This window comes from Engystomops pustulosus, unplaced genomic scaffold (genome assembly GCF_040894005.1).
Source record: "Engystomops pustulosus unplaced genomic scaffold, aEngPut4.maternal MAT_SCAFFOLD_662, whole genome shotgun sequence".
Classification (NCBI taxonomy): domain Eukaryota; kingdom Metazoa; phylum Chordata; class Amphibia; order Anura; family Leptodactylidae; genus Engystomops; species Engystomops pustulosus.
Window position 1 is genome coordinate 1 of NW_027285541.1, and position 15,129 is coordinate 15,129.

At 53.8% G+C, this 15,129-nt stretch overlaps 1 long non-coding RNA gene across 1 annotated transcript; it reads left to right on the top strand.

The window, feature by feature from the left end:
• The first annotated feature begins 1,574 nt into the window (after positions 1 to 1,574).
• Positions 1,575 to 4,382, top strand: LOC140112247 (uncharacterized). Its single transcript, XR_011852550.1, has 4 exons — positions 1,575 to 1,697; positions 1,770 to 1,877; positions 2,430 to 3,175; positions 4,116 to 4,382. It is a non-coding gene; the product is annotated as an uncharacterized lncRNA (long non-coding RNA).
• The last annotated feature ends 10,747 nt before the right edge of the window (positions 4,383 to 15,129 follow it).

Below are 15,129 nucleotides of genomic sequence, written 5' to 3' on the forward strand. Positions count from 1 at the left end.
GGACCGCTCGTGGTTCTGTGCGGGGTCTCTGCTGGACCGCTCGTGGTTCTGTACATGGTCTCTGCTGGACCGCTCGTGGTTCTGTGCGGGGTCTCTGCCGGACCGCTCGTGGTTCTGTGCGGGGTCTCTGCTGGACCGCTCGTGGTTCTGTGCGGGGTCTCTGCCGGACTGCTCGTGGTTCTGTGCGGGGTCTCTGTTGGACCGCTCGTGGTTCTGTGCGGGGTCTCTACCGCACTGCTCGTGGTTCTGTACATGGTCTCTGCTGGGCTGCTCGTGGTTCTGTACATGGTCTCTGCTGGACCGCTCGTGGTTCTGTGCGGGGTCTCTGCTGGACCGCTCGTGGTTCTGTGCGGGGTCTCTGCTGGACCGCTCGTGGTTCTGTACATGGTCTCTGCTGGACCGCTCGTGGTTCTGTGCGGGGTCTCTGCTGGACTGCTCGTGGTTCTGTACATGGTCTCTGCTGGACCGCTCGTGGTTCTGTGCGGGGTCTCTGCTGGACTGCTCGTGGTTCTGTGCGGGGTCTCTGCCGCACTGCTCGTGGTTCTGTACATGGTCTCTGCTTGACCGCTCGTGGTTCTGTACATGGTCTCTGCTGGACCGCTCGTGGTTCTGTGCGGGGTCTCTGCTGGACCGCTCGTGGTTCTGTACATGGTCTCTGCTTGACCGCTCGTGGTTCTGTACATGGTCTCTGCTGGACCGCTCGTGGTTCTGTGCGGGTCTCTGCTGGACCGCTCGTGGTTCTGTACATGGTCTCTGCTGGACCGCTCGTGGTTCTGTGCGGGGTCTCTGCCGGACCGCTCGTGGTTCTGTACATGGTCTCTGCTGGACCGCTCGTGGTTCTGTGCGGGGTCTCTGCTGGACCGCTCGTGGTTCTGTGCGGGGTCTCTGCTGGACTGCTCGTGGTTCTGTGCGGGGTCTCTGCCGGACTGCTCGTGGTTCTGTGCGGGGTCTCTGCCGGACTGCTCGTGGTTCTGTGCGGGGTCTCTGCCGGGCTGCTCGTGGTTCTGTGCGGGGTCTCTGCCGGGCTGCTCGTGGTTCTGTGCGGGGTCTCTGCTGGACCGCTCGTGGTTCTGTGCGGGGTCTCTGCTGGACCGCTCGTGGTTCTGTGCGGGGTCTCTGCCGACTGCTCGTGGTTCTGTGCGGGGTCTCTGCCGGACTGCTCGTGGTTCTGTGCGGGGTCTCTGCCGGGCTGCTCGTGGTTCTGTGCGGGGTCTCTGCTGGACTGCTCGTGGTTCTGTGCGGGGTCTCTGCTGGACCGCTCGTGGTTCTGTGCGGGGTCTCTGCCGGACCGCTCGTGGTTCTGTGCGGGGTCTCTGCCGGACTGCTCGTGGTTCTGTGCGGGGTCTCTGCCGGACTGCTCGTGGTTCTGTGCGGGGGTCTCTGCTGGACTGCTCGTGGTTCTGTGCGGGTCTCTGCTGGACCGCTCGTGGTTCTGTGCGGGGTCTCTGCTGGACCGCTCGTGGTTCTGTGCGGGGTCTCTGCTGGACTGCTCGTGGTTCTGTGCGGGGTCTCTGCCGGGCCGCTCGTGGTTCTGTACATGGTCTCTGCCGGACCTTGGATCCTGCCTGTGGTTCCTGACTGTTGTGTTTGTCCCTTAGACCTATAACCCGGTGACGGCCGGTGACAGCGGGGAGTATACTGCGAGGTGTCCAATGCTCTGGGTCGGCAGGTGTCGGCGCCGGTCTTCATGGAGTCCTGTGAGTACTGGAGCTCCGGAGCGCCCCCTATCCTGCAGTACTACAAGGCTCATCCTCTGTCTCTTCTTGTAGATGAGAAGAACATCGGGGGGATCGTCGCTGCTGTCATTGTGGTCCTGCTCATCCTGGCGCTGATTGGGTTTGGGTTTTGGTTTGCGTACAGCCGTGGATACCTCGGAAGTGAGTACCTACCTGGGGAGGGGCGGGGTGTTACACATGTATGGGGGGCGGGCGTTACACGTGTATATGGGGGGGGCGGGGGGTTACACGTGTATCTGGGGCGGGGCGTTACATGTGTATCGAGGGGGAGGGGGGTTACACGTGTATATGGGGAGGGGCGGGGCGTTACACGTGTATATGGGGGCGGGGGAGGTTGCACGTGTATCTGGGGGGGGTTACACATGTATCGGGGGGGTGCAGGGGGTTACACGTGTATATGGGGAGGGGCGGGGGGTTACACGTGTATCTGGGGCGGGGCGTTACATGTGTATCTGGGGGGGTTACACATGTATCGGGGGGGTGCAGGGGGCGGGGGGGTTACACGTGTATTGGGCGCGGGCGGGGGGGTTACACGTGTATCGGGGGGTGCAGGGGGCGGGGGGGTTACACGTGTATGGGGGGCGGGGGGGTTACACATGTATGGGGGGCGGGGGGGTTACACATGTATGGGGGGCGGGGGGGTTACACATGTATGGGGGGCGCGCTCTGACCACCTCTTTTCTTGTATTGCAGAGAGAACAGAGTAAGTGGAGCTGTGCGGCCTGCGGGGGGCCCTGTGGTAGGACTCGCTGTGTCTCTCCTGCAGGGGGCGCTGTGGTAGGACTCGCTGTGTCTCTCCTGCAGGGGGCGCTGTGGTAGGACTCGCTGTGTCTCTCCTGCGGGGGGCGCTGTGGTAGGACTCGCTGTGCGGCCTGCAGGGGGCGCTGTGGTAGGACTCGCTGTGCGGCCTGCAGGGGGCGCTGTGGTAGGACTCGCTGTGCCTCTCCTGCAGGGGGCGCTGTGGTAGGACTCGCTGTGCGGCCTGCAGGGGGCCCTGTGGTAGGACTCGCTGTGCGGCCTGCAGGGGGCGCTGTGGTAGGACTCGCTGTGTCTCTCCTGCGGGGGGCGCTGTGGTAGGACTCGCTGTGCGGCCTGCAGGGGGCGCTGTGGTAGGACTCGCTGTGCGGCCTGCAGGGGGCGCTGTGGTAGGACTCGCTGTGCCTCTCCTGCAGGGGGCGCTGTGGTAGGACTCGCTGTGCGGCCTGCAGGGGGCCCTGTGGTAGGACTCGCTGTGCGGCCTGCAGGGGGCGCTGTGGTAGGACTCGCTGTGTCTCTCCTGCGGGGGGCGCTGTGGTAGGACTCGCTGTGCGGCCTGCGGGGGGCGCTGTGGTAGGACTCGTGTCTCGGCTCTTGTGCCTCACACTGGAAACTTCTCACTGTTTATCTTTTCTTTCAGCAAAAAAGTCATCTACAGCCAACCCTCCGACACCCGCAGCGATGTGAGTACAGGGCCTGTGCCGGGGGGGTAGGAGGGGCCTGTGCCAGGGGGGTAGGAGGGGGCCTGTGCCAGGAGCGTAGGGGGGGGGGGGGGCCCTCTGTGCCAGGAGGCTGTGCGGACAGGCTACCGTGTATAGTTTGGGGAAGGGGGCACGAAAGCCGGCTAAAGGGCAGGGCAGGGGGACTACCTGAGTTCTGTGTGGTCTTGGAGGCTCGGCCTTTTGGGGGGGCCCCGCCTGGCCTTGGAGGCTCGGCCTTTTGGGGGGGCCCCGCCTGGTCTTGGAGGCTCGGCCTTTTGGGGGGGGCCCCGCCTGGTCTTGGAGGCTCGGCCTTTTGGGGGGCCCCGCCTGGTCTTGGAGGCTCGGCCTTTTGGGGGGGCCCCGCCTGGTCTTGGAGGCTCGGCCTTTTGGGGGGGCCCCGCCTGGTCTTGGAGGCTCGGCCTTTTGGGGGGGCCCCGCCTGGTCTTGGAGGCTCGGCCCTTTTGGGGGGGCCCCGCCTGGTCTTGGAGGCTCGGCCTTTTGGGGGGGCCCCGCCTGGTCTTGGAGGCTCGGCCTTTTGGGGGGCCCCGCCTGGTCTTGGAGGCTCGGCCTTTTGGGGGGGCCCCGCCTGGTCTTGGAGGCTCGGCCTTTTGGGGGGGGCCCCGCCTGGTCTTGGAGGCTCGGCCTTTTGGGGGGGCCCCGCCTGGTCTTGGAGGCTCGGCCTTTTGGGGGGGCCCCCCCGCCTGGTCTTGGAGGCTCGGCCTTTTGGGGGGGCCCCCCGCCTGGTCTTGGAGGCTCGGCCTTTTGGGGGGGCCCCGCCTGGTCTTGGAGGCTTGCCCTTTTGGGGGGGCCCCCCGCCTGGTCTTGGAGGCTCGGCGTTTCGGGGGGCCCCGCCTGGTCTTGGAGGCTCGGCGTTTTGGGGGGGCCGCATGTTTTGGCTAAAACCTTATCTTTCTTTTTGCAGAAAAACTTCCAGCAGACGTCGTCGTTTGTGGTGTGAGCGGAGCGCCCCCTGCTGTGGCCTGATCGCTGGAGGAGTCCATGATACCGGATGGGGCGTCCGCTCCTCTTATGCTGATGTTTGCACTTCCCCCCCCTCTGTGACCCCTCATGTCCTTATATTCATGAAATGAACTGGTAGTAAGACTCCAACATGACCACTAGAGGGCCCTGCACAGCACTGGAAGAAGGGGGCACCATACTGTCTGCAGGGGGGGGGCACCATACTGTCTGCAAGGGGGGGGGGGGGAGGGGGGCACCATACTGTCTGCAGGGGGGGGGGCACCATACTGTCTGCAGGGGGGGGGGGCACCATACTGTCTGCAGGGGGGGGGGGCACCATACTGTCTGCAGGGGGGGGGGGCACCATAGTGTCTGCAGGGGGAAGGGGGGCACCATAGTGTCTGCAGGGGGGGGGGGGAAGGGGGGCACCATAGTGTCTGCAGGGGGGGGGGGGAAGGGGGCACCATAGTGTCTGCAGGGGGGGGGGGGAAGGGGGGCACCATAGTGTCTGCAGGGGGGGGGGAAGGGGGGCACCATAGTGTCTGCAGGGGGGGGGGGGGAAGGGGGGCACCATAGTGTCTGCAGGGGGGGGGGGGAAGGGGGGCACCATAGTGTCTGCAGGGGGGGGGGGGAAGGGGGGCACCATAGTGTCTGCAGGGGGGGGGGGAAGGGGGGCACCATAGTGTCTGCAGGGGGGGGGGGGAAGGGGGGCACCATAGTGTCTGCAGGGGGGGGGGGAAGGGGGGCACCATAGTGTCTGCAGGGGGGGGGGGAAGGGGGGCACCATAGTGTCTGCAGGGGGGGGGGGGGAAGGGGGGCACCATAGTGTCTGCAGGGGGGGGGGGGAAGGGGGGCACCATAGTGTCTGCAGGGGGGGGGGGGAAGGGGGGCACCATAGTGTCTGCAGGGGGGGGGGGGAAGGGGGGCACCATAGTGTCTGCAGGGGGGGGGGGAAGGGGGGCACCATAGTGTCTGCAGGGGGGGGGGGGAAGGGGGGCACCATAGTGTCTGCAGGGGATACTAAAACAAAGAAAAACAAGCGCTTCCTGTGCAATTATTTTGGGATACCCCAAGTGCGTCTTTATAGATAAGGTATCACGCTCACCTTTAGTAGTTGTGCATGTAGAACACATCGGGTGCTGCCTAGTCCACACCAGAGACGTATGCCTCGGGCGACAAGAGCAAAAATTGTCCGCAAGGCTGGGATACACTACCTTCCTCGCAGGTCCGAAAAAAAGACTATTTCCAGGGCGCACACCGATCCAAGATTTTGGTAAAACAGATACGATTTTATTTAATCTAATAAAACCGATTTAAAATACAGACAACGCGTTTCGCGTCCTCTCAATCGGACGCTTCATCAGGTCTAAATTCACATTACTGATAGAGTGATATATATATATCCCCTTAGAGGAAGTGATGTCACAGCCAGTATACAAATTAACATAATACATTAACCCCTTAAGGACGCAGCCTGTTTGCAGGTTAAGGCTCGCAACTTTTTTTTGAAATTTGACCAGTGTCTCTTCCTGTGGTAATAACTTTTGAACACTGTTACTTATCAAAGCGATTCTGAGATTGTTTTTTCCCCACATGTTGTACTTCATTTTAGTGGTAAATTTTGGCTGATAAGTTTTGCGTTTATTTACAAAAAAAAGAAAAAAATGATGAATTTTTAGAAAAATTTGCCATTTCGAAATTCAAAATCACCGCGTTTTCATGCAGATAAATTTACCACCTAAATAACTTGCAGAATAACATTTCCCATTTGTCTACTTTACATTTTCATAATTTTTGAAATGTTTGGATAATTTATTTTGACGTCACGCGGCCTACAAATCGAATAGCGATTTTCCGTATTTTCGGAATTGACTATTTTGGGGATAAATACTGTTTGAAATCAAATTTTACATATTTAGCAACAAAACCCCCTATATAACCAACCCATTTTCAAATCTGCACCCCTCAAGCTATCAGAAACAGCATTTACAAAGATTGTTAACCCCTTGAGATCTTCATAGTAATTGAATCAAAGTGGCGGTGAAATTTAGAATGGTCAAAATTTTGTCGGTTATACGTTCATTTAGCCCTAAAATTTACACATTTCCAAAAGATAAAAAGAGAAAACTCACCAGAAAATTTGTTCCACAATTTCCTCCTGAGTGCAGCGACCCCCCACACGTGGACATTACTTGTGTTATGGGGGCACAGCGAGGCACAGAAGGGAAGGAGCACCCTGCAGCTGCCAGGATTTTAGTTTTCTGGTTGCCCCCTTTTGAAGGCTATAAAATTTTCGCTTTTCCGTTATTGGGGTCATGTGATGGCATTTTTTTGCGGGACGAGATGCTTTTTCCAGTGTTACCATTTTGGGGCTGGTATCACCTATTGTTGAAAATTTTGGAACTTTTTTGAGGTCATGAGTAGAAAAGCATCAATTCTGTACTGGATTTTTTACTTTTTTTTTTTTCGTGTTCACCGTATAGCCTAATAATCATGTTATCTTTATTCTATGGGTTGATACGATTACGGGGATACCAGACATGAATATTTTTTCTTATGTTTTACTAAATTTGCCAAATAAAACCCTAATGTGGGGAAAAATCTATAATTTTTGCATCGCCGTCTTCCAAGTGGCATAACATTGCTACAGAGCTGGTTGATGGCTTGTTTTTTGCGGGACATGTTGTTCTTTACAACAATATCATTCTGGAGTACATATGTTTTTGTTGATCACTTTTTATTGCATTTTTAGTGGGATATAATAGGTAAAAATCATAATTTTTGGCGGGTTTTTGGCGTTTTTTTTTTACGGCGTTCATCATATGGGTTCAATAGTTATTCAGTTTTATTCTATGGATTGTTACGGACGCGGTGATACTATATATGTGGGGTTTGTGTTATGATTTAGACTTTTTTGAGCATTATATGTCTCTTTATATGTTTTGGGGCTTATGGGCATTTTTAGTGATTTATAAAGTAATTTTTTATTGAAAAACATTATTTTGTACATTTTTTACATGATCCACCATGGGATATGAACAAGCAATCATCTGATTGCTTGTTCTTGATAATACTCTGCAATACTAATGTATTGCAGGGTATTATCAGTGCCAGCCTATGCAGATGCATAGGCTGACACTTTGCCTTTAAGATGACGTCACAGACGCCATCTTAAAAGGTAAACCCTCCAGGCTTTTCTGGGGTCCCGATCGGACCCCAGAGGAGCCAAAACAGCGATCGGCCCCCCGAAAACGGTGCGGGGGGGCCGATCGTGGGGTAAAGACCCCCAGAAGGCAGGTTAAATGCCGCGGTCGCGTTGACCGCGGCATTTAACGGGTTAAACACCCGCGATCGGAGCCCACTCCGACCGCGGGTGTTAGCCGGGGATGTCAGCGGTAAATTACCGCTGAAATCCCGCGGCTAACGATGCCGGTTCGGCTGCTATACAGCGCTGAACCGGCATCGGCTCTGCGCAGTAGCTGTACTGCGCTGAGCGCTAATCGCGGGACTCAGCGCAGTACAGCTACGGCGCAGAGCGCTAAGGTGTTAAACAGTCTAAAAAAGCCTGTTGGGGCATAATACAATCAATATTACATAATATCAACTATTCTTAAGGAACCCAAAGATATCTTTGTATACTGGCTGTGACATCACTTCCTCTAAGGGGATATATATATATCACTCTATCAGTAATGTGAATTTAGACCTGATGAAGCGTCCGATTGAGAGGACGCAAAACGCGTTGTCTGTATTTTAAATCGGTTTTATTAGATTAAATAAAATCGTATCTGTTTTACCAAAATCTTGGATCGGTGTGCGCCCTGGAAATAGTCTTTTTTTCGGACCTGCGAGGAAGGTAGTGTATCCCAGCCTTGCGGACAATTTTTACTAGTGTCTGCAGGGGGGGGGGGAGGGAGGGGGCGCACCATACTGTCTGCAGGGGGAGGGGGGGCACCATACTGTCTGCAGGGGGAGGGGGGGCACCATACTGTCTGCAGGGGGAGGGGGGGCACCATACTGTCTGTAGGGGGAGGGGGGGCACCATACTGTCTGCAGGGGGGGGAGGGGGGGCACCATACTGTCTCCAATCTGTGGGGTTGGGGTCTGGGTATTTTACATCTTCTGAGATGTTTTTATCGTGTGTTTTTTCTATATTTTTGTGTTTTAAATTAATTCTTAGGAATAAATCTGAACCTGAGACCCTGATTGTGCAGTGTGTGTCATGTCCGGGGGCGCAGCGCATTCAGCAGCCGCTCACCTCAGAGAGCAAACACCCACCCTGACAGGCGTACCAGCACCCCTGTACAGTATAGAGCATGATGGACAGGACAGGAGGGGTCTGGCTGTGTAGTAGTAGTACAGTATAGAGCATGATGGGCAGGACAGGAGGGGTCTGGCTGTGTTAGTAGTAGTACAGTATAGAGCATGATGGACAGGACAGGAGGGGTCTGGCTGTGTAGTAGTAGTAGTACAGTATAGAGCATGATGGGCAGGACAGGAGGGGTCTGGCTGTGTAGTAGTAGTAGTACAGTATAGAGCTGATGGACAGGACAGGAGGGGTCTGGCTGTGTAGTAGTAGTACAGTATAGAGCATGATGGGCAGGACAGAGGGGTCTGGCTGTGTAGTAGTAGTACAGTATAGAGCATGATGGACAGGACAGGAGGGGTCTGGCTGTGTAGTAGTAGTACAGTATAGAGCATGATGGACAGGACAGGAGGTGTCTGGCTGTGTAGTAGTAGTACAGTATAGAGCATGATGGACAGGACAGGAGGGGTCTGGCTGTGTAGTAGTAGTACAGTATAGAGCATGATGGGCAGGACAGGAGGGGTCTGGCTGTGTAGTAGTAGTAGTACAGTATAGAGCATGATGGGCAGGACAGGAGGGGTCTGGCTGTGTAGTAGTAGTACAGTATAGAGCATGATGGACAGGACAGGAGGGGTCTGGCTGTGTAGTAGTAGTAGTACAGTATAGAGCATGATGGACAGGACAGGAGGGGTCTGGCTGTGTAGTAGTAGTAGTAGAGTATAGAGCATGATGGGCAGGACAGGAGGGGTCTGGCTGTGTAGTAGTAGTAGTAGTACAGTATAGAGCATGATGGACAGGACAGGAGGGGTCTGGCTGTGTAGTAGTAGTACAGTATAGAGCATGATGGACAGGACAGGAGGGGTCTGGCTGTGTAGTAGTAGTACAGTATAGAGCATGATGGACAGGACAGGAGGGGTCTGGCTGTGTAGTAGTAGTAGTACAGTATAGAGCATGATGGACAGGACAGGAGGGGTCTGGCTGTGTAGTAGTAGTAGTACAGTATAGAGCATGATGGGCAGGACAGGAGGGGTCTGGCTGTGTAGTAGTAGTACAGTATAGAGCATGATGGACAGGACAGGAGGGGTCTGGCTGTGTAGTAGTAGTAGTACAGTATAGAGCATGATGGACAGGACAGGAGGGGTCTGGCTGTGTATTAGTAGTACAGTATAGAGCATGATGGGCAGGACAGGAGGGGTCTGGCTGTGTAGTAGTACAGTATAGAGCATGATGGGCAGGACAGGAGGGGTCTGGCTGTGTAGTAGTAGTACAGTATAGAGCATGATGGACAGGACAGGAGGTGTCTGGCTGTGTAGTAGTAGTACAGTATAGAGCATGATGGGCAGGACAGGAGGGGTCTGGCTGTGTAGTAGTAGTAGTACAGTATAGAGCATGATGGACAGGACAGGAGGGGTCTGGCTGTGTAGTAGTAGTACAGTATAGAGCATGATGGACAGGACAGGAGGGGTCTGGCTGTGTAGTAGTAGTACAGTATAGAGCATGATGGACAGGACAGGAGGGGTCTGGCTGTGTAGTAGTAGTAGTACAGTATAGAGCATGATGGACAGGACAGGAGGGGTCTGGCTGCGTAGTAGTAGTAGTACAGTATAGAGCATGATGGACAGGACAGGAGGGGTCTGGCTGTGTAGTAGTAGTAGTACAGTATAGAGCATGATGGACAGGACAGGTGGTGTCTGGCTGTGTAGTAGTAGTAGTAGTACAGTATAGAGCATGATGGGCAGGACAGGAGGGGTCTGGCTGTGTAGTAGTAGTACAGTATAGAGCATGATGGACAGGACAGGAGGGGTCTGGCTGTGTAGTAGTAGTACAGTATAGAGCATGATGGACAGGACAGGAGGTGTCTGGCTGTGTAGTAGTAGTACAGTATAGAGCATGATGGACAGGACAGGAGGGGTCTGGCTGTGTAGTAGTAGTACAGTATAGAGCATGATGGGCAGGACAGGAGGGGTCTGGCTGTGTAGTAGTAGTAGTACAGTATAGAGCATGATGGGCAGGACAGGAGGGGTCTGGCTGTGTAGTAGTAGTACAGTATAGAGCATGATGGACAGGACAGGAGGGGTCTGGCTGTGTAGTAGTAGTAGTACAGTATAGAGCATGATGGACAGGACAGGAGGGGTCTGGCTGTGTAGTAGTAGTAGTAGAGTATAGAGCATGATGGGCAGGACAGGAGGGGTCTGGCTGTGTAGTAGTAGTAGTACAGTATAGAGCATGATGGACAGGACAGGAGGGGTCTGGCTGTGTAGTAGTAGTACAGTATAGAGCATGATGGACAGGACAGGAGGGGTCTGGCTGTGTAGTAGTAGTACAGTATAGAGCATGATGGACAGGACAGGAGGGGTCTGGCTGTGTAGTAGTAGTACAGTATAGAGCATGATGGACAGGACAGGAGGTGTCTGGCTGTGTAGTAGTAGTACAGTATAGAGCATGATGGGCAGGACAGGAGGGGTCTGGCTGTGTAGTAGTAGTAGTACAGTATAGAGCATGATGGGCAGGACAGGAGGGGTCTGGCTGTGTAGTAGTAGTACAGTATAGAGCATGATGGGCAGGACAGGAGGGGTCTGGCTGTGTAGTAGTAGTACAGTATAGAGCATGATGGACAGGACAGGAGGGGTCTGGCTGTGTAGTAGTAGTAGTAGTACAGTATAGAGCATGATGGACAGGACAGGAGGGGTCTGGCTGTGTAGTAGTAGTACAGTATAGAGCATGATGGACAGGACAGGAGGGGTCTGGCTGTGTAGTAGTAGTACAGTATAGAGCATGATGGACAGGACAGGAGGGGTCTGGCTGTGTAGTAGTAGTAGTACAGTATAGAGCATGATGGACAGGACAGGAGGGGTCTGGCTGTGTAGTAGTAGTAGTACAGTATAGAGCATGATGGGCAGGACAGGAGGGGTCTGGCTGTGTAGTAGTAGTACAGTATAGAGCATGATGGACAGGACAGGAGGGGTCTGGCTGTGTAGTAGTAGTAGTACAGTATAGAGCATGATGGACAGGACAGGAGGGGTCTGGCTGTGTATTAGTAGTACAGTATAGAGCATGATGGGCAGGACAGGAGGGGTCTGGCTGTGTAGTAGTACAGTATAGAGCATGATGGGCAGGACAGGAGGGGTCTGGCTGTGTAGTAGTAGTACAGTATAGAGCATGATGGGCAGGACAGGAGGGGTCTGGCTGTGTAGTAGTAGTACAGTATAGAGCATGATGGGCAGGACAGGAGGGGTCTGGCTGTGTAGTAGTAGTAGTACAGTATAGAGCATGATGGACAGGACAGGAGGGGTCTGGCTGTGTAGTAGTAGTACAGTATAGAGCATGATGGACAGGACAGGAGGGGTCTGGCTGTGTAGTAGTAGTACAGTATAGAGCATGATGGACAGGACAGGAGGGGTCTGGCTGTGTAGTAGTAGTAGTACAGTATAGAGCATGATGGACAGGACAGGAGGGGTCTGGCTGCGTAGTAGTAGTAGTACAGTATAGAGCATGATGGACAGGACAGGAGGGGTCTGGCTGTGTAGTAGTAGTAGTACAGTATAGAGCATGATGGACAGGACAGGTGGTGTCTGGCTGTGTAGTAGTAGTAGTAGTACAGTATAGAGCATGATGGGCAGGACAGGAGGGGTCTGGCTGTGTAGTAGTAGTACAGTATAGAGCATGATGGACAGGACAGGAGGGGTCTGGCTGTGTAGTAGTAGTAGTACAGTATAGAGCATGATGGACAGGACAGGAGGTGTCTGGCTGTGTAGTAGTAGTAGTACAGTATAGAGCATGATGGACAGGACAGGAGGGGTCTGGCTGTGTAGTAGTAGTACAGTATAGAGCATGATGGACAGGACAGGTGGTGTCTGGCTGTGTAGTAGTAGTACAGTATAGAGCATGATGGGCAGGACAGGAGGGGTCTGGCTGTGTAGTAGTAGTAGTACAGTATAGAGCATGATGGACAGGACAGGAGGGGTCTGGCTGTGTAGTAGTAGTAGTACAGTATAGAGCATGATGGGCAGGACAGGAGGGGTCTGGCTGTGTAGTAGTAGTACAGTATAGAGCATGATGGACAGGACAGGAGGGGTCTGGCTGTGTATTAGTAGTAGTACAGTATAGAGCATGATGGACAGGACAGGAGGGGTCTGGCTGTGTAGTAGTACAGTATAGAGCATGATGGGCAGGACAGGAGGGGTCTGGCTGTGTAGTAGTAGCAGTATAGTATAGAGCATGATGGACAGGACAGGAGGGGTCTGGCTGTGTAGTAGTAGTACAGTATAGAGCATGATGGACAGGACAGGAGGGGTCTGGCTGTGTAGTAGTAGTACAGTATAGAGCATGATGGACAGGACAGGAGGGGTCTGGCTGTGTAGTAGTAGTAGTACAGTATAGAGCATGATGGACAGGACAGGAGGGGTCTGGCTGTGTAGTAGTAGTACAGTATAGAGCATGATGGACAGGACAGGAGGGGTCTGGCTGTGTAGTAGTAGTAGTACAGTATAGAGCATGATGGGCAGGACAGGAGGGGTCTGGCTGTGTAGTAGTAGTACAGTATAGAGCATGATGGACAGGACAGGAGGGGTCTGGCTGTGTAGTAGTAGTACAGTATAGAGCATGATGGGCAGGACAGGAGGGGTCTGGCTGTGTAGTAGTAGTACAGTATAGAGCATGATGGACAGGACAGGAGGGGTCTGGCTGTGTAGTAGTAGTACAGTATAGAGCATGATGGGCAGGACAGGAGGGGTCTGGCTGTGTAGTAGTAGTACAGTATAGAGCATGATGGGCAGGACAGGAGGGGTCTGGCTGTGTAGTAGTAGTACAGTATAGAGCATGATGGGCAGGACAGGAGGGGTCTGGCTGTGTAGTAGTAGTAGTAGTACAGTATAGAGCATGATGGACAGGACAGGAGGGGTCTGGCTGTGTAGTAGTAGTAGTAGTACAGTATAGAGCATGATGGACAGGACAGGAGGGGTCTGGCTGTGTAGTAGTAGTAGTACAGTATAGAGCATGATGGACAGGACAGGAGGGGTCTGGCTGTGTAGTAGTAGTAGTACAGTATAGAGCATGATGGGCAGGACAGGAGGGGTCTGGCTGTGTAGTAGTAGTACAGTATAGAGCATGATGGACAGGACAGGAGGGGTCTGGCTGTGTAGTAGTAGTAGTACAGTATAGAGCATGATGGACAGGACAGGAGGGGTCTGGCTGTGTATTAGTAGTACAGTATAGAGCATGATGGGCAGGACAGGAGGGGTCTGGCTGTGTAGTAGTACAGTATAGAGCATGATGGGCAGGACAGGAGGGGTCTGGCTGTGTAGTAGTAGTACAGTATAGAGCATGATGGACAGGACAGGAGGTGTCTGGCTGTGTAGTAGTAGTACAGTATAGAGCATGATGGGCAGGACAGGAGGGGTCTGGCTGTGTAGTAGTAGTAGTACAGTATAGAGCATGATGGACAGGACAGGAGGGGTCTGGCTGTGTAGTAGTAGTACAGTATAGAGCATGATGGACAGGACAGGAGGGGTCTGGCTGTGTAGTAGTAGTACAGTATAGAGCATGATGGACAGGACAGGAGGGGTCTGGCTGTGTAGTAGTAGTACAGTATAGAGCATGATGGACAGGACAGGAGGGGTCTGGCTGTGTAGTAGTACAGTATAGAGCATGATGGGCAGGACAGGAGGGGTCTGGCTGTGTAGTAGTAGTACAGTATAGAGCATGATGGGCAGGACAGGAGGGGTCTGGCTGTGTAGTAGTAGTACAGTATAGAGCATGATGGACAGGACAGGAGGGGTCTGGCTGTGTAGTAGTAGTACAGTATAGAGCATGATGGGCAGGACAGGAGGGGTCTGACTGTGTAGTAGTAGTAGTACAGTATAGAGCATGATGGGCAGGACAGGAGGGGTCTGGCTGTGTAGTAGTAGTAGTACAGTATAGAGCATGATGGACAGGACAGGAGGGGTCTGGCTGTGTAGTAGTAGTAGTACAGTATAGAGCATGATGGACAGGACAGGAGGGGTCTGGCTGTGTAGTAGTAGTACAGTATAGAGCATGATGGACAGGACAGGAGGGGTCTGGCTGTGTAGTAGTAGTAGTACAGTATAGAGCATGATGGGCAGGACAGGAGGGGTCTGGCTGTGTAGTAGTAGTACAGTATAGAGCATGATGGACAGGACAGGAGGGGTCTGGCTGTGTAGTAGTAGTAGTACAGTATAGAGCATGATGGACAGGACAGGAGGGGTCTGGCTGTGTATTAGTAGTACAGTATAGAGCATGATGGACAGGACAGGAGGGGTCTGGCTGTGTAGTAGTAGTAGTACAGTATAGAGCATGATGGACAGGACAGGAGGTGTCTGGCTGTGTAGTAGTAGTACAGTATAGAGCATGATGGACAGGACAGGAGGGGTCTGGCTGTGTAGTAGTAGTACAGTATAGAGCATGATGGACAGGACAGGAGGGGTCTGGCTGTGTAGTAGTAGTACAGTATAGAGCATGATGGACAGGACAGGAGGGGTCTGGCTGTGTAGTAGTAGTACAGTATAGAGCATGATGGACAGGACAGGAGGGGTCTGGCTGTGTAGTAGTAGTACAGTATAGAGCATGATGGACAGGACAGGAGGGGTCTGGCTGTGTAGTAGTAGTACAGTATAGAGCATGATGGACAGGACAGGAGGGGTCTGGCTGTGTA